This window comes from Macaca fascicularis, chromosome 8 (assembly GCF_037993035.2).
Source record: "Macaca fascicularis isolate 582-1 chromosome 8, T2T-MFA8v1.1".
NCBI classification, from domain to species: domain Eukaryota; kingdom Metazoa; phylum Chordata; class Mammalia; order Primates; family Cercopithecidae; genus Macaca; species Macaca fascicularis.
The window spans coordinates 46,162,084-46,182,200 of record NC_088382.1 but is presented as its reverse complement, the minus strand read 5'-3'; positions in this window follow the sequence as shown (position 1 = coordinate 46,182,200).

Below are 20,117 nucleotides of genomic sequence, written 5' to 3'. Positions count from 1 at the left end.
TCTGCTCTATTTCAGGTAAAGGTAAGCCCTTTCCATATACATTATTGAAGACATGTGGAATACAAAACTGGAGGTTTGATGGAGAAGCCACAACTAAAAGCCACGTTGGGGATCACTGGCAAACCAGATTCAACAAATATTTATTGAGCACCCAGTAGTGCAAATAAATAGTCATCCATGCAATCAACAAACATCTATTTAGCATCTATTATGTGTCAATACCACAATATGTACTGTGGAAAAATAAAAAAGAAAGGAAGCACAGACTCATTTTTTAGGAATTTGCAAAAGAAGTAGCATTTGAATAAGACAAAAAGAATTATGTGACAGGATGATATAAGATGAATTCCATATGAGAAACATGATTTGGGGGATTGAAGCAAGTGTATAGAATTGTGGCATCAGGGGGATTTCCTGAAGGAAGTGGTGCTTGAAATAGGCTTTGAAGAGAGCATAGTGTTAACTCAGTGGAAAGGGGGACTGGAGAGGGCATTTTATGGAGAGGAAACTGCAGATGAGTACCCACCTGCACTGGGAAGGTTTGCAGCATTTTGCATTACTAGCAAGAATCCCAGCTGGAATGTGAGGACAGGCTATAAAGGAGCAGTGGGAATTAAGCTTTGGGTAGATAGGTTATATCATGCAGTGCTGAAGAGTTTCCTTATTTGGGGACATGTTAGGAGGGCGCCAGCCTCCTGTTTTGTGCAGGTGTGTGTGGTGGGCTGAGTGCTTACCCTTAATAGTATTTATCTGGCTCTGCTGAGCGGAACAGATTAGAGTTTGAGATAAGATCCGGGTGAACTTCTAGGTCTAAGTTCTAATACTGGATGAGTCCATAGAGGGTGAATGAAGGCTGAAGGAAGAGAATTGAAGTCTGGGGCTGGATGTGGTAGTTCATGCCTGTGATTCCAGCATTTTGGGAGGCTGAGGCGGGTGGATCACTTGAGGTCGGGAGTTCGATACCAGCCCAGCCAACATGGCAAAACCCCGTCTCTACTAAAAATATAAAAATTAGCTGGGTGTGGTGGCAGGCACCTGTAATCTCAGCTACTCGGGAGACTGAAGAAGGAGAATCGCTTGATGCCGGTAGGCAGATGTTGCAGTGAGCTGAGATCATGCCACTACACTCCAGCCTGGGGGACAGAATGAGATTTCATCTCAAAAATAAAACAAAAAAAAAAAAGTCTGGGTTTTTTTTTTTTTTTTTTTTTTTTTAAGAGATAGGGTCTCACTCTGTCACCCAGGCTGGAGTGCAGTGGTGTGATCATAGCTCACTGCAGCCTTAACCTGCTGGGCTCAAGCGATCCTCTCACTTTATCCTCCCAAGTAGCTAGGACTGCAGGTGTGTGCCACCATGCCTGGCTAATATTTTTAAAATGTTTTGTAGAGATGAGGTCTTGCTATGTTGCGCAGGCTGGTCTCTAACACTTGGATTCAAGCGATTCTCCCAAAGTGCTGGGATTATAAGCATAAGCCACTGTGCCAAGCCTGGATTGATCTTTAGAGACACTCAAAGTTGCCAGGCCAAGGTAGAAGGCAGAGGCACAGCAGTTAGAAGCTGGACACATCCACTCCACTATTTCCAGGCCCAGAAACAAGCAATCAAGGTGGGGAAATGGATGGAAACCTTTGTGGTCTCCAAGCCTAACTCTCACATACCTATCAAATTCAGGAAAACAGAGGACCATGGTCCACGGCAAAGAGTTGTGGACTCAGAGATCTGGCTCATCTTCCAGACCTCAGTTTTTATCCATAAAATGGGTAGCGTATTAGAAAGGCCCATGAGTTAATGTATTTAAACTAGTAGGCGCTTAATTCCTCCAGATGAGTCACAAGTACAACAGATTTCCTAACTGCATGCAGTCTGTTCTACGAAAAATCAGGTCATGTTTTCACCCATACAGGTTGAGCATCCCTTATCCAAAATGCACAGGACCAGAGTGTTTCAGATTACGGACAGATATGGTTTGGCTATGTCCCCACCCAAATCTCATCCTGAATTGTAGCTCCCATGATTCTCATGTGTTGTGGGAGGGACCCTGTGGGAGATAATTGAATCATGGGGGCAGTTTCCACCATATTGTTCTCGTGGTAGTGAATAAGTCTCACGAGATCTGGTGGTTTTATAAGGGGAAACCCCTTTCACTTGGCTCTCATTCTCTCTTCCCTGCCACAATGTGACATGTGCCTTTCACCTTCTGCCATGATTGTGAGGCCTCCCCAGCCACATGAAACTGTGAGTCCATTAAACCTTTTCTTATAAATTACCCAGTCTCAGGTACGTCTTTGTTAGCAGGATGAGAACAGATTAATACATAAACTTTTTCAGATTTTGGAATATTTCCACATACATAATGACATATCTTAGGGATGGGACCCAACTCTAAACATGAAATTTACTTATGTTTCATATTCACATTATACACATAGCCTGAAGGTAATTTTATACAATTTTTTTTTTTTTTTTGGAGACAGACTCTGGCTCTGTTGCCCAGGCTAGAGTGCAGCGGCAGGATCTCAGCTCACTGCAACCTCTGCCTCCCAGGTTCAAGTGATTCTCCTGCCTCAGCCTCCCGAGTAGCTGGGATTACAGACACCCACCACCACGCCCCGCTAATTTTTTTCATATTTTTAGTAGAGACGGGGTTTCACCATGTTGGTCAGGCTGGTCTTGAACTCCTAACCTCAGGTGATCTGCCGTCCTCGGCCTCCCAAAGTGCTGGGATTACAGAGCCACTGTGCCTGGCCCATTTGATACAATATTTTTAATAATTTTGTCCATGAAACAAAGACTGTGTACACAGAACCGACAGAATCAAAGGGGTCGCTATCTCTACTCCCATGTGGACCCCCTGGTCTGTGGTTGTTCAGCATCACCATCATGTCTGACTCTGAATTTATATGCTACTGATAAGCAATCATGTTTTTACACTTATCCATACATAAATATTTAGAAAAAAATGATAAACTATTAATACAGTGAAAAATAATGTGTTCTAGGTAACTAAGCAGCACAGTAGCATCCACAGAACACCTACATCAGCTGTGAGACAACAGCAATGGCAAACAGAGGCAGGTGTCAGCCTCCTCCTACTGTGCTACATTTGATTCAAAGGTTACTGTTTTTTGTTTTTTCATTTGTTTGTTTGTTTGTCACCCAGGCTGGAGTGCAATGGCGTGGTCTCGGGTCACTGCAACCTCCGCCTCCTGGGTTCAAGCTATTCTCCTGCCTCAGCCTCCCAAGTAGCGGGACTACAGGTGCACCACGACGCCCAGCTAATTTTTGTATTTTTAGTAGAAACGACATTTCACTATATTGGCTAGGCTGGTCTCAAACTCCTGACCTCGTGATCCGCCCACCTCAGCCTCCCAAAGTGCTGGGATATACAGGCATGAGCCACCATGCCTGGCCTGTATTTTATTTTTTAGGTGAGAAGAAACATCAGAAGCACTTGAGGGACCAGGAAGTGGGTTCTCTAGGAATGAGGAGGCGTTCTACTGGGTGGCTTTTTAAAATGTTTCCTCCAGAGTCATCTGCCTCATTAACAGCTTTTGTCTTAGATGTCTCCCTTTGATTTTATAAACTGTATGATGATTTCTTGTTCTGTTATGAATCTGCACTGCTCTAGTCCTTTAATAAACCCAGCGCACGTTTTCATCATCTCAAGAGGCACTTTTTCTGCAGTGTTAACAATATTATCTTCCTCATCACTGTTACCATGATCACCTGGATTCAGACCATTTCAGCAATTTCACCATTGGTCAATGAATGAATGATGGAAGTCTCATTATTGATGTTAAAAACTCCTTCAACATCGACTTATTCCAGCTTACGAACGGACTCTGGGGATACATATTTTTTTCGTCTGTAAGGAGATTAAGCATCATTTTTTTTGACTTGACATACAGAATCCTTCAAAGTCACCACCTTGTTCATCATCATCACTGAACATAGTCTCAGGCCAGAGGTTTCCTGCCAGGTGTGCACAACTATCTAATGGCTGGGTTCCAGGCATTGGAAGCAGCTTATACAGCATCCCCATGCTAAACTCCTTTTGAAGACCTTCCGTACCCACACCTCTAGTCACTGCTGCCAGCATGCTGTTCAAGAAAGTGTTTTTATATTTATTCTTCATTGATCTAAGGATACCCTGGTCACACAGCCGAATTAATTAAGTCACATTTGGGGAAAAGTACACAGCATAAACATTTTTTATGAGAATTTCAGCTGGGAAAGGAGCAGAACAGTTGTCAATGAATTACAAAGTCTTGCAGTTGTCATCCAGTCTAGCTTCCCTGCAGTGAGCATGAGCTGCTGGTACAAAAATGTTTGTGAAACCAATGAGAAAAGATGTCCCTGTGACCTATGCCTTTTTGTCATCATAATAACAGACTGGTAAGAAATTCACTCCTTGAAAACAGTGAGGACACAAGCTTTTGCCCATCACAGCAAGTTGACCCTTATGCACGCCTGCTGCATTAGCACAGCCCAGCACACTTGCTCTGTCCTTAGCATCCTTAATACTTGGGGGCTGCCTCATCAGCTTTTGTCAGTCTCTTTCTGGATAATTATGCCAAAACAGTGACGTTTCATCAGCATTACAGACTTGTTCTGGCATCAGACTTTCATCATAAACACTGTGATGATGTGATCAGCAACACTGTGATCAGCAACCGTGGCAAACTCATCAATGAATTTTTCTGCTGCTTTGTGATCATCAGATTCTCTGTCACCACACATTTTCAAAAACTTTAATGCTGTATCTTAAATTTCTGCAACCAGCCTGTTGAATATTCACAGTTCCCTTCAATTGCCAGTTCAAAGTTATAGATCTTTGCTTGTTTCACAATCAGCATACCATTAAGTAACAGGTGTTCATTGCTACACTGATGGGTCCACTTTTATTTTTTTGAGACAAAGTCTCACTCTATTACCCAAGCTGTAGTGCAGTGGTGTGATCTTGGCTCACTGCAACCTCTGCCTCCCAGGTTCAAGTGATTCTCGTGCCTCAGCCTCCTGAGCAGTTGGGACTACAGGCGTGTGCCACCATGCCCAGCTAATTTTTATATTTTTAGTAGAGGTTGGTTTTCACTATGTTGGCAAGGCTGGTCTTGAACTCCTGACCCTGTGATCTGCCTGCCTCGGCCTCCCAAAGTGCTGGGATTACAGGCGTGAGCCACTGTGCCCTGCCTGAATTCTCTCTCTCTCTCTCTCTCTCCTTCCTTTCTCCCTCCCTCCCTCCCTCCCTCCCTCCCTTCCTTCCTTCTTAGACAGAGTCTCACTCTGTCGCCTAGGTTGGAGTGCAGTGGCGTGATCTCAGCTCACTGCAAGCTCCGCCTCCCGGGTTCATGCCATTCTCTTGCCTCAGCCTTCCAAGTATCTGGGACTACAGGTGCCTGCCACCATGCCCAGCTAATTTTTTATATTTTTAGTAGAGATGGGGTTTCACTGTGTTAGCCAGGATGGTCTCAATCTCCTGACCTTGTGATCCACCTGCCTTGGCCTCCCAAAGTGTTGGGATTACAGGCATGAGCCACCGCGCCCAGCCTCCCAATTCATTCTTTCAAAACATGATCGAGATCTTCATTTTTAGCCTTAAGCACTGTTTTTCTATTTATCGTTAACTTATTTTCATCACTTTCTGCATAGAACTTCAACAGTTTATCCTTCTGTTTCCTTGGGTCGTATATGGTGTCCATTCTGACACTACCTCTTCTGAAAGACACTTCACACATCACTTCTGGTTTCTCCAACAGCTTGACTTTCTGTGCTACAGGTAAACAGAAATGCTTTCTGTTATGACTGTTACCCACAAAGGTGTCTGCAGGCCCTTTTAACATTTTCAACAATATCTTTGCACCACAGACCAGAGAATAAGCAAAAAAAAAAAACACAGTGAATAATGCATGCAGGTCTTGGCATCCAGCCTGACCTGCATCCAGCCTGCACATGTGCCATTTTCTCACCCTTTGTGGGTATGGCTATGTGGGGGAAACCGGATATGTACACTGAACATATACTACAGCACAAGGGGGCTAGGAGGGTCTGAAGGATCTTTTTCCTCCCAGATGGGATGATAAATAAACTGTGTGTTGTGCACTTGACTTTTGACTGCGACCCCTCACATGAGCTCAGGTGTGGAATTTTCTACTTGTGGCATCATGTTGGTGCCCAAGAAGTTTTGGATTCTGGATTTTCAGATTAAGGATGCTTGGTCTGTATCAGCAGACTAACAAAACACAGTGAACCTGCCCTCCCCCGCAGTGCTATCAAGAAGTTACACTGTACTGAAATGTCACTAAGACAGTGGCCCAAGTATCAGAATCTAAAAGAAGGAAAAATTCCAGAATGAACTTTATTCTGAAACCAGGAGCTTGGGCTTTTGGACCTTTTCCATTTTTAACTCCTATTTTATATTCCAGATACAATTCCCCCTATCCCACCAACACTGTAGCCTTTCTGCTACCTCCTTGCCATGACATGGTGAGAAAAACGCAAGCGCAGTCATGATGAGCTGATGTTTGTGGAGGGCGTTGGGAGTCTTGCTGGTGCATGCTTCACAAACACAGGATATTATTTCTAAGCTGCTGCTTAAAGAAGAGAGAGACAGGGAGGAGCAGTCTCCTCATGTTCTGGGGCAGCAGCAGGGGGCAGGTCAGGGGAACAGGAAATAACCAGCAATTTCCCAGAGCCCATGAGAGAGCAGAGCCACAGGGGCTGAGGCTTTGAAGCCCATCTCAGTGAAGGGGGCGACCCACATTTTCCACACTGCATTGGAGGGAAGCAAAGCCTCCTGAGCAAGTAAGCAATAAAGATGACATTTTTGCAAATAAATTGTTGACTGCAAGGCTCACGGGAGGTAAGCAGAGATCCTGGCAGCTCACCCTTTCCTGCTGGGAGTTCTGTGTATGTAAACTTCCTGGTGAGAATCTCCACCAGTCCCTCTTGACAGGCACCTTAGGGAGAGCCAGATCTTCAGTCTCCACACCCCACACTGAGTTTGACACCAAAGGTCACAAAGCCATCAGCAAGAATCTGTTGTCTTTGTTGTACAAAGCAAAAGGCAGGGGCCACCTCCCAGCACCTGACCTGTAACGCACAGTAAAGCCAGCACAGCTCTCTTCACATTCTTCTAAGGATTCACACAAGGGCGGCAAGGAAACCTACCTGCCTCATAAACCTATCGTGTCTCCCACGCTATGCCTCCTTATGGTTCCACATCCCTCTACAGGTAGAAGTTTGAAGTTCTAAAATTCAAAAAAGAGGTTTATCTAAATTAAAGACTGAGCAATGGAGCTTTCCCTTTTCCCAACTCTGATGGGAGTTATTTTTGAAAAATATCTACTGCCTACAAAATACCATGCTAAGCACCACGAGAAAGCTTTAGAAATAGACAGTTTGAGTGATGCTTGTGACCTGCAAAAGACACAAACACATAAATAAATTACAAGCATCAGGCAGACAACAATCCTATCAGAACACAAAAGTTAAAAAGGGATTCTCTTTTCCTCCTGGGAGAATCGAGAAAGGGAGTTTGACACAGGTTGGCACTGACATGGCCCTAAAGGAAAGGACTTCAGCAAGCAACCACCAGTGGCAGCAGCTGTTTTCCATCTGCAGATTCAGAGAGGGAAGATAGAGGAAATTGTGAATACCTAGATGTGGCTGGAATATGTTTTGGGTAGAGGGTGTTGGGGAGGTGAGAAGGAACGGTAGCTATGGAGAACAGACTAAGGAGTTTGGACTTTTTTCTCTGTGAAAGAGGAAAGGGTTAAATGTTCTTTAAAATGAGAGAAATGCTGTTAGAATGGAGTGAGCATGGAGTCAAGACCAGGCTGTTACAATAGCACAGGCAAGAGGAGCTGGAGACTGTGGCTATGGGCTTGAGATCCTAGAACTCCTAATCAAGCCTCATTCTTCTCAGGCAAGTGTCAGGGAGCCACATGTGTTAAGGTGGAGACTCAATAGCTCTGTAGATACAAAGAAGAATGAGGGGCCAAAGTGTCATCACTGGACAAATGTGTGATTCCTGGGGCATTTGTCACAGACATGGCCGTCCAGATTTATGCTACAACTTGAGGTCTGCAGTAACAGCCGTTTCTGCTAGCTGCTTCAGTGAAGGGCAAAGGAAAGTTTGAGAATGAAGCCAGACCAATGTGGCGTGGGGCAAGTCTCCAACACTCTACAGGCTCAACAAATTGCAAGCTTTTCAGATTTAACTAAAAGTTGAGCGTGTCCAGTATCATGTACCATGCTGGTCAGTACCATGGATCATGTTGGTCAGTATCATGCTCCATGCTGGTCAGTATCATGTACCATGCTGGTCAGTATGTATCATGGACCCTACTGGTCAGTATCATGGACGATGCTGGTCAATGTCATGTACCATGCGGATCAGTAACATGTACTGTGCTGGTTGGTATCATGGCCTGTGCTGGTCAGCATCGTGTACCACACTGGTTGCCATTGTGTACTGCGCTGGTCAGCATCACGTACCATGCTGGTCAGTATTCCTGTGGTGTGCTAGGCGGTATTATGTACTGTGCTGGTGTCATGTACCCTGCTGGTCAGTGTCATGGACCATGCTGGTTGGTTTTACGTACTGTGCTGGTTATTCCCCGACTCCACTCAGATCTGCTCTGCGCCTGGGGGCCTGACGTCTACAAAATATATCTCTCAGGCTCCCCTGCCCTCTGGTTTCCAGCTGGGCTTCAATCCAACCTTGGACACCATCCAGCAATGGTTCCCTTAACTCTGCCCACACCTCTGTACCTAGTCCCACCATCTTCTAGTAACAATAAATTCTTGTCAGTGTGCCATCTGTTTCTTGCCAGGACCATGACAAATATATTATTAATCCTCTATATGTGCCATCATTTCTCTTAGCAACCCTGAGAGGTATTATTTCCATTTCATAGATAAGGAAAATGAGGCAAAAAGAGGCTAAGATATTTTTGTGGTAGAGGCAGTAATGCTCACCTGTTACAATGCCCCCATGCCTCCATCCCAGCCCTGAGAGAAGGGGCACTGTATGACTAATTCTGGCCAATAGGCTACAAGAAAAAGTGATGAGCTGTGTGTGGTAATGCACGCCTATAATCCCAGCACTTTGGGAGGCTAAGGAGGAAGGATTGCTTGAAGCCAGCAGTTTGAGATTAGCCTGAGAAACATAGTGAGACCCCCATTTCTACCAAAAAAAAAAAATTTAACTTAGCTGGGTGTGGTGGTGCGTGCCTGTGGTCCCAAATACTTGGGAGGCTGAGATGGGAGGTTTGCTTGAGCCTGGGCAGTCAAGGTTGCAGTAAGCCAAGATCACACCATGCATGCAAGCCTGTGTGATAGAGTGAGACCCTGTCTCTAATAATAATAATAATAATAATAATAATAAATATTTTTTTTTTAAGTGGGATCAAGCACGGTGGCTCATGCCTGTAATCCCAGCACTTTGGGAGGCTGAGGTGGGTGCATCATGAGGTCAGGAGTTCAAGACCAGCCTGACCAACATGGTAAAACCCCGTCTCTACTACAAATACAAAAATTAGCCAGATGTGGTGGCGCACACCTGTAATCCCAGCTACTCGGGAGGCTGAGGCAGGAGAATCACTTGAACCTGAGAGGAGGAGGTTGCAGTGAGCTGAGATCGTGCCACTGTACTCCAGCCTGGGCGACAGAGCAATACTCAGTCTTAAAAAATAAATAAATAGTAAAAAATAAATAAAAAATAAAAAGTAATGTATGGACATAGGGAGATGGGTTGTGGGCGCCTCTGTCGAGGCAATCCTGGGGACCTGGAGGTGGGAGCTGAATAAGGTGAACAGTGCATGCTGCTTAGCCACTGGAAAGAAGGCAGCTTCCTTGCACCCACAACCAACTTTATGTGAGTGGGATACAAACTTTTATGCATGAAGCCAAGAGATGTGTTACCATATACCCATCCAAGCAATCTGCTTTTCTAAGGTCACTAGTAAACGGCGGAACCAGGATATAAGCAGGATACAGGACAGCCGTACATCCTGTGCTTTGTACAAGGAATTAATTAGGAGGGAGAAAAAACAAAACAAAACAGCGCTAGGCCAAGTGAAGCCAAAGCCTGGGGCATTTTCTCTTGCTTATTTTTTCCACAGTTGTTCTGCCCTTCCTAACACCACCACCCATCAAGCCAGGAGCTTACATTTCCTGAGCGCTTGACACGTGCCAAGAAATGTGTTATATGTTTTGCCTTGTCCTCACAGGAGGTGTGCATGATTATTATCCACGGTTTTTCTTTGAGGCAGCTGAGCTCAGAGGGGTTAAGTAATTCTTGAAGTTCATGCAGGTGGTAAGTGTCAGAACTGGGATTTTAACCCAAGATATGTGACATCAAAGCATAATCTTATGCTATTACTTAGCATAAGATTTTTGCCAAAGCTGACAGGGAGGATGGCATGAAAATGGCCACACATACATACATACACACACACTGAGTCACTTAAGATTGAAGGGAGCCGATCCAATGGACCACAAGTATTGGAAACGTTCCCCCAAGGTCCCGCCACTGCACTTAAGCAAATGTTCTCAGCAGCCAAGAGAAAGTAGCCTTTTATCAGAAAACTTAGTGCTGTGTTTGAGAACTCCACTGCTATTTCTATGCTTGAAGAGTGTCTGTTTTTGCAAGGTCAATCGTCCAGGTTTTGAGAACTAGCTATTTAGGTAAATGTGTGCTATGGAAATTGAGGGGTGTGCTTAACAAGGTGGCTCTCCATGCCTAGGCAACCACAGGGTCACAGGGTGTGTGCTGTGGTGGGACAATCACACACCAGTAATTCCACGCAAATCATTCTTCTAGGAGACAGTGGCATTTGGCGAAGAGTAGGCCTGACCTGCTTAGCACACTCACCATCCAGATGTTCATCATTTACATCACGGTGACATCAAACACACCAGGGATCTCCAAACCACCCAACACAATTCACTCTCTGACTAATAGCATTTCCTTCTTTCATCCTGTATATTTCTTTTCCTTCCTTCCTTCCTTCCTTCCTTCCTTCCTTCCTTCCTTCCTTCCTAGACACAGTCTCGTTCTGTTGACCAGGCTGGAGTGCAGTGGTGTGATTTTTGAATCACTGCAGCATTAACCTCCTGGGCTCAATGGGTCCTCCTGCCTCAGCTTCCTGAGTAACTGTGACTATAGGCATGCACCTCCATGCCCAGCTAATTATTTTTTAGACGGAGTCTCGCTCTGTCACCCAGGCTGGAGTGCAGTGGCACGATCTTGGCTCACTTCAATCTCTGCCTTTAGGGTTCAAGCGATTCTCGTGCCTCAACCTCCTGAGTAGCTGAGATTACAGGCACATGCCACCATGCCAGGCTAATTTTTGTATTTTTAATAGAGATCGGGTTTCACTATATTGGTCAGGCTGGTCTTGAATTCCTGACCTCAAGTGATCCGCCTGCCTCGGCCTCTCAAAGTGTTGGAATTACAAGCATAAGCAACCACGCCCAGCCCTAGCTAATTTTTGTGTTTTTGTAGAGACAGAGTCTTGCCGTGTTGCCCAGGCTGGTCTCAAATTCCGAGATTCAAGTGATCCACCTGCCTCAGCCTCTGAAAATGCTGGGATTGCAGGCATAAGCCACCCTCCCTGGCCTGATCCTGTATATTTCTTAACTAGTCTTCCATTTGGCTCATATAATTACATCAATGCTAGAATACAATTCACATTAGGGAGGCAAAGATAAAGATACATATGTGAAATTATATAAGATAAAGTTGCCTAAATAGAATGCAGCCTAATTCAGGCATCCCTGTTACCACGTCTGGGTTTCTAGAGCAGTCCAAGATGTAAGCAACATTTATAGATCTGGGTTCGGTAACTTTCAGCCAATTTTTTTTTCCGGTTATGATAATATTTCTTTTTTTGTGAAATATTTTTTCCTAAGGGTAAGTGATTTTTGAATATGGGAGAAAACTACCTTTTCCACTAATAAGGTGGAGCAGATATCCTGCTAATGCAATGCTAAATAAAACATCTAAAAATATTGAATACTATATATATATATATATATATATATTTTTTTTTTTTTTTTCCGAGATGGAGTCTCATTCTGTCACCCAGGCTGGAGTGCACTGACGTGATCTCGACTCACTGAAACCTCCACCTCCCAGGTTTCAGCGATTCTCCTGCCTCAGCCTGCCGAGTAGCTGGGACTGCAGGCGCCCACAACCACACCCGGCTAATTTTTGTATTTTTAGTAGAGACAGGGTTTCATCGTGTTGGCCAGGCTGGTCTGGAACCTCTGACCTCAAATGATCCGCCCACCTTGGCCTCCCAAATTTCTGGGATTACAGGCATAAGCCACCGTGCCCAGCCTGAATACAGTAATTTTTAAGCTTTTTTCTTTTTAATTATATATATATGCATGTATATTTGACTGCACTTTCAAGGCAGCAGGGACAATTCTCAGGAGCTGGAAATGAAGAGACCAGGAAACCATGGTGGTAAGCAGGTTTGACAGCCTTTGTCCATAGACCCTACAAAGGAGTTTACCATTCTCAGTTTCCAAGGCCCTGAGTTTGAATGGCCTCATGAGATAAGGCCTTGGGTTCATATAATTTGGGAGGCTGGAAATGAGCTGCATCACATATATTTGCCACCCTCAGCAAAAAGGTGGGACTGAAAAACTCCACACCCCAGCACAATCATGACAAAGAAGCCTATCTGCTTTGGCCTTGGCTCTAGGTGCAGGGGAAAAGGCCCCTGAAAATGTATAACGATAGCCTTTTGGCACATAGATTTGGGGAATGAATTTTTTTTTTTTTTAGACGGAGTCTTGCACTGTCCCCCGGGCTGGAGCGCAGTGGCGCGATCTCGGCTCACTGCAACCTCCGCCTTCCGAGTTGACGCCATTCTCCTGCCTCAGCCTCCCCAGTAGCTGGGACTACAGGCGCCTGCCACCATGCGCCCGGCTAATTTTTTGTATTTTTAGTAGAGACAGGGTTTCACCATGTTAGCCAGGATGGTCTGGATCTCCTGACCTCGTGATCCGCCCGCCTCGGCCTCCCAAAGTGCTGGGATTACAGGCCTGAGCCACCGCGCCCGGCCTGGGGAATGAATTTAAATCACTTGGGTTGTCCAGAAATCCCAGCGCTGAGAACTTTAACTTAGAGTGGTCTTGGGTTGAAGGCAGCTGGCAGAAGGTAAAAGTAAATCTTTTTTAGAGGTTTGCACACTCAACCAAAGCCTCTCAAAATTCCACACATGAAGCCCAAAGGCCGTGAGCTCACAGCCCCAGTCACAAACATACAAGTGAACAAGCTACCATGAGCAAGAGGCAACAGAAATGACCGCCACAGAGCTAGGTCCCCCAGGGGCACCAGATAGTGGAATTATTCCATATAGAATATAAAATGATCCTGTTTACACTGTTTAAAGAAATAAAAGGGATTAAAACACATAAACAAGAAATAAGAGAGTTAGCCATGCATGGCAGCACACACCTGTAATCCCAGCTACTTGGCAGGCTGAGACACAAGAATTGCTTGATCCCGGGACGTTGAGGCTGCAGTGAGCAGAGATCAAACCACTGCACTCCAGCCTGGGTGACAGAGTGAGACCCTGTCTCAAAAAAAAAACAAAAAATGGGCCAGGTGTGGTGGCTCACGCCCATAATTTCAACACTTTGGGAGTGCGAGATGGTGGATCACCTGAGGTCAGGAGTTCAAGACCAGCCTGGCCAACATGGTGAAACCCCATCTCTACTGAAAATACAAAAATTAGCCGGGCCTGGTGGCAGGTGCCTATAATCCCAACTACTCGGGAGGCTGAGCCTGGAAAATCGCTTGAACTCAGGAGGCAGAGACTGCAGTGAGCCGAGATCATGCCACTGCATTCCAGCCTGGGCAACAGAGCAAGACTCTGTCTCCTGCCCACCCCCCACCCAAAAAAGAGAAGATAGTATGAAAAAGATCAGACAGACTTGATAAAAGAAACACAATACTTCTAAAAATAAAATAAAATAAACAATGGAAATTAAAAACTCAATTGATAGGTTAAAAAAACAACTGAAAGAATTAGGCAATCATTTCCTAGGCCTGGAAAATTCAGGTTTTTGCCTTCGAGAATGTTTATGCTAAGAAGCATCCAGCTGGATCTGTGTCCCTTTGGAGCTGGGGTCCTGCAGTGGCACTGGGTGTCTGTGGGACAGAAGGAACGTCCACCCTGTGTCCAGTAGGACAGAAAGGATGACCCTAGCCCTAGAGTTCCCATGGACTTCTAAAAGAAAAGTTGTTTTTATTTAAAGCTGCTTAGAATGAAGGTCTTCAGAAGCCTTCTGCACAATTTTCTACTTAGAAGATATTTTCTCCTTAACTGAACAAAATCACTTTGGTGTATCTTCGGGGTTTGACCTTATTAATAAATAAACATGTGAAACTTGATGTGCACAAATGTTTAACGTTGAAGTCTGCATGTGTGTGTGTGTGGATATGTGTGCATGTGAATTTTAAAATAAGACTTTACTGTGCTTTAACAGAATATTTTGTTGAAAACAGAAGACAGAAAAAATTATGAACAGCAAAATACATAAAGATCTTACCCAACATTCAGCAGAGAAACAAAGAAATTTTAAAAATGGAAGAGAAAAACAAATATGATGATGGATGGAATGAGAAGATTGGAAGCCCAGTGATAAGGAATTTCATAAGAAAGAAGAATTATCAAACATTCAATGGCAGGGAATTTTCCAGAGTTGATGAAAGATACAAATCCCTAGATTTAGGAATTAAGTGAATCTCAAGCTAAATAACAAAAAACAAAGCCTCAGTCACAGCGTTGTGAAACTAGATCACCAAAACAAAGAGAAGGTTTTAGGAGCAGCCAGGGAGGAAAAACAGCTTATCTATGAGGGCATAAAAATCAGACTGTCAGCAGAGCTTTCTCATTTGCAGTCATAAGACAGAGGTGCAATATTTTTCAAGCATGAGAAATAACTGTCAACCTAGATAACCTATCATTCAAGAACGAGAACAAAAAAGATATTCTCTCCTCCTTCTCTCTCTCTCAATACATACATATGTCCTTATTCTATGTATGTATAATTTACTGTAGCTCAAAGTTAAAGCATTCCAAGGTCTTAGAGTGTTGTGGAGCCGTGCAATATGGCAGATAGCTGACTGTCTCCCAGAGTGTGCTCTTTTCTTTGTCCTTCTAGTAATAGAATACCCTACCTTACATTTTAACTGGGCACAACAGTTAGAGATTACATTTTCCAATGCCCAACTGGTATGGGTTAAGGGGTGAATGGGAAGGGAGAAATCTGAGACAGAATAAAGACAAACTATCAAGTAGAAATAGGAGACAATAGCTGGAGGGGAACATGTATTCCAGAAACAGTTTTGCTTTTTTTTTTTTTTAGATGAGGTCTCACCGTGTTGCCCAGGTTAGTCTTGAACTCGTGGCTTCAAACAACCCTCCTGTCTCGGCCTCCAGATTAGCTGAGATTACAGGCACATACCACCACACTTGGCTCAGTTTTGCTATTTTTAAAGACAACAGATACTAGAGCATGTTTGTTTACATGTGTGATCCAATGGAGAGAGAGAAAATCTTGCAAAATAGAGGAAACTGTAAAAGGGAAAACTGCAAGAGGGAAGGTCTTGACAGGGCAAGAAGGGGTCCAGAGCACATGTGGTAGCAGAAGTTGGCCTTTAATAGAGCCGGGACCCACCCAATTAGATAATCAGATAATTTTCCAGCATCCATGCCATCTCATTAAATTTTAATAATTCAGTTAAACATCTTGAATATTAATTACTTTTCCTAAAAGGAGAAATTCTGTACTCTTTCAGAGTAGACTTCATTGATGAGACTTAGAATCTCCAAGTAAAAGAGGATGATTCATGTTTAAGATGTAAACCAGAGTGACCGCAGGCAATGGGAAAATATTGAAGAATAGGGTTTAAAGGTGATCCTAGAACGTGTCTGTTAAAGCGTTTAAGCAAACATGCCTGGGTTCATTGCTGGTTATTTTTCCTTGCTTTTCTATAATGTAGATATGAGAATGAATTCTCTGGAGGTCAGACAAGGGACTCACAGAAAAAATTGTTGAGGAAGTAATAGGACAGAGAGGTGACTCTGTGAGGATGCATGTCGTGTTCTTAACTGCATGGCAAGCCCTATAGAAATTTCCGTGGCCCCTCAGTGCCTCCCATACCACTGAGTCTGCAGCAGAAATTCATCAATGTGCGAGGCCCTAGGAAAGACTGAATAAAAGTTGGAGAGATTAACAGAGCCAAAAGTACCCACACCTAGAGCTGACAGAATGAGGCAAGGTACCGAGTGAGAGGGAATTATTCCGGTACTATAATTTAGTAAGGACCTTCTGAAACTCCAGTGGTGTTGAGATTAAGTAGTTATGGCCTAGTGGCAATTTCATGGGAAAGAGCCAGAGGGAAAATTAACTTGCATTTGACATGAAACACATACTCTGTGGGTATTCATCAGAGTAAATTATACGCAGTGGGGATGTTCAAAAGCACTTCCTTTTTCTCCCTTAATGAATATGTACTGTTGAATAACACTGTACTGCCCTCTTGGCTTTTAGTAACAATCAACAACTTCTGATGCCTATAATCTAGAGTTTAAGTGTCTATACTTATGATTAAATTGAGGATAGATACACATTATCATAATCCCTAGGAATTGCATATTATTTCCTACCAATCCTTAGTTCCTTGCTCCTCAGCACAATGCAGGATCCCAGCCAGGCTGGTGGGCAATGCCGTGGGAGAGCCCAGTGTTGAGGAGAAGACCCAGCCTCAGGGGGAGCCTGGGAGGCCGGGTGAGCTGGCCCAGGTGCCAGCCAAAAAATGGAAGCGCCAGACTGGGAAGATGCGGGGGCAGAGGAGTGGGAGAGGGCCAGGATAGGCATTTCCATGCCTCTCTCTGTCACCTTGAGAACATGGAACATTGGCTATTAATAGTCAGCAACTGTGTCCTGCTGTCCTGGGGAGGCTGGGGGAACCATGACTAGGAGGACAGCCTGCATGTGGAAGGCAGCTGGGCTGGATGGAGTGAGGGTTGCAGCCTGGCCGGGGGCCTTCCTCCTCTTCCTGCGGGGCCTCCCATGTGCCCTTGTGGTGAATGTGCAGAACACATCCATGTGAGCGCTCTGTTTACAAGATGGAAAGAGCCAGGTGGTTCTAAGAAGTCTTTTTTAAAGGAGGAGGCTGTAATCCCAGCACTTTGGGAGGCCAAAGCAAGTAGATTGCTTGAGCTCAGTTCTCCACCAGCCTGGGCAACATAGCAAAATGCCATCTCTACAAAAGATATGAAAATTAGCCAGGTGTGGTGGCATGTGCCTGTAGTCCCAGCTACTTGGGAGGCTGAGGTGGGAGGATCACTTGAGTCCGTGTGGTCAAGGCTGCCATGAGCCATTGCAGTCCAGCTGGGGTGACAGAGCGAGACCCTGTCTCAAAAAAAAAAAAAAAAGCAAGCGAGGGAGCAGCACTGTCATGTACCCAGCTTCTTCTCACAGCACACGTGGGGGCAGGTAACACAGGTGCAATACTCACATTTTAGAAAAAGGGGACCGGAGAGGTAAAGTGATTAACTACCAGTCAGTGGCAAAGAAGGGGTCAGGCTCCAGGTCTCTGGAGTCATCTCAAGGACTCATTCTATCAGGGCTTAGAATTGGAAGCATCTTAATTAGCAGATGTGCCTTAATGAAGATGTGAAGGCAGGGACCTGACATTAATTGCTACCCCCTCAATTATGATGAGTCAGTATCCAAGAGTGACTATCTAATATAAGCAGTTACAGAAAACAGTCATTTTAATGTCCATATCTTGACTAGCATAGGCCTAAAGCACTACTCAGGTGGTTTCTGAAATCTCTTCCCATTCTGTGTTCACAGACTCAGAAAGTGGGTAGTGGTCCTGAAAATTGTATATATTCTGTGGAAGTAAGAGTATCTGACAGCAATAGATCACAAATACAGGAGCATCACACATGATGACCATGAACATTCCTAGTTGTTACAGTCCCGAGTCTTAGCCCAAGCAGAAGTTAGTAACCACTGGAACATCAGCCTGGAAAGAGAAAAATGGGCAGAGAGACACAGAAAGGAGGAAGACTCCGCAAGTCCATTTCCCATCAACTGGTTCTGCCACCACTTCTCCCTGGCCACAGACACTTTTGGCTACTATTTCAAGAAGTGTGTAAGGGACTCAGAAAGAGCAGAGACCTAGCCTCTTCCCATGGGCCTGTGGGAGATGTCTAGAAAGTGCTCTGTGTCAACGTCCCATCCTGGCCGGTATGAAGGAAAGGAGCCCTCCAACCTTGGGTGGCCTATGCCATCTTCCCCTTTCCACAATCCCAGCTCCTCCTGCCCAGTCTGAAACTCCCACTGTCAGAGTTGCTGAAACATGGCAGTGGTGCAGGGAGAAGGGGGGTGGGCCGAGGAAAGGGATCAATAGGAATAAACTTGATAAGGAACATCCAAGGCGTCGCATGAACAGACGTTAGTTTATTGTCATGAGCTAATTGCTTCTTTAACAAGTTTTTGATCAATTTCTGCTGCAGACTCAGTGGTGTGGGAGGCACTGAGGGGCCATAGAAACTTCTAAAGGGCTTGCAATGCAGTTAAGAACATGACATTCATATGGCACAGGAAGCTTCAATGGAGAACACCAAACCATATAACTAAGCCATAGGCTGCAATGGGAACCATAAGAACAACTAGGGAATTAAACAGAAAGGGATCGGCTGGGCATGGTGGCTCATGCCTGTAATCCCAGCACTTTGGGAGGCTGAGGTGGGTGGATCACCTGAGGTCATGAGTTTGAGACCAGCCTGGCCAACATGGTGAAACCCCATCTCTACTAAAATTACAAAAATTAGCTGGACGTGGTGGTGTGTGCCTGTAATCCCAGCTACTTGGGAGGCTGAGGCAAGAGAATTGCTTGAACCCAGGAGGTGGAGTTTGCAGTGAGCCAAGACTGCACCATTGTACTCCAGCCTGGGTGACAAGAATGAAACTCCATCTCAAAAAAAAAAAAAAAAGCTGGGCACAGTGGCTCATGTCTGTAATCCCCAGCACTTTGGGAAGCCAAGGCAGGTGGATCACTTGAGGTCAGGAATTTGAGACCAGCCTGTGATGAAACCCCGTCTCTACTAAAAATACAAAAATTAGCTGGGCCTAGTGGTGTGTGCCTGTAATCCCAGCTGCTTGGGAGACTGAGGCTTGAACCCAGAAGATGGAGGTTGCAGAGAGCTGAGATTGTGCCACTGCACTCCAGCCTGGGGCGACAAAGCGAGACTCCGTCTAAAAAAAAAAAAAAAAAAAGAGGGATTCCTATCACATCACCTGAGAGGGCTTCATGAAAACATTTCCAGGGCAAAAAGCGAAAGTGTCGGTAAAGGGATACATCCTCCCCTGGACTGTAAATTCCTCATGGTCAGGAACCAGTAAAATGATAGATGGTTCGCTGGGAGTGGAGGGAAAGGTATAAATTTGACTATATCAGAATTTTGTCCAGAACCAACCTTGCCTACCTCCACCTGATTTAGGTAGGATACCATAGTGTGGCTATCGGGACAAATTTGCCCAAGTAAATCCTGAACAGGTAAATATCCTGAAGTTTTTGGCTTAAATACAAACACAGCTTTATAGCCTCTCTGGTGGCCCAGGGACAGTGACCTTTCTTAGTGTCTGCAGGAGATACACATGTGTGTTTGCCTCTAGGTTTTGTACAGCAGGTGAAGCCACTGTCACCTGAGCCGGGGCCTACTGGCAAGTTCCCAGGTGAAGGTGGGGGGCTAACGCCTGAGAGCGGCTCCACCTCAGCACTACTGGGCTGTATCATTCTCCGTTGTGGGGGCTGCCCTGTGTGTTCTGAGCGGCATCCCTAGCCTCTGCCACTCCATGCCAGTGGCGCCCACCCCTCCCCAGCCCGGTCCAACAGTCAGCAATGTCTCTAGCAGTATCAAACATCCCCCCAGCATCAAGCATCCCCCCAGCTCGAGGGAACAGGATCCCACACTACGGTGCCACAAGAGGGTATCCACAGCCAAAGGGTCTGTTCCCTGCTCATCATTCGTTACATATTCCCCGGGCAAAGCCACTTTCTTCCGCTGATGCC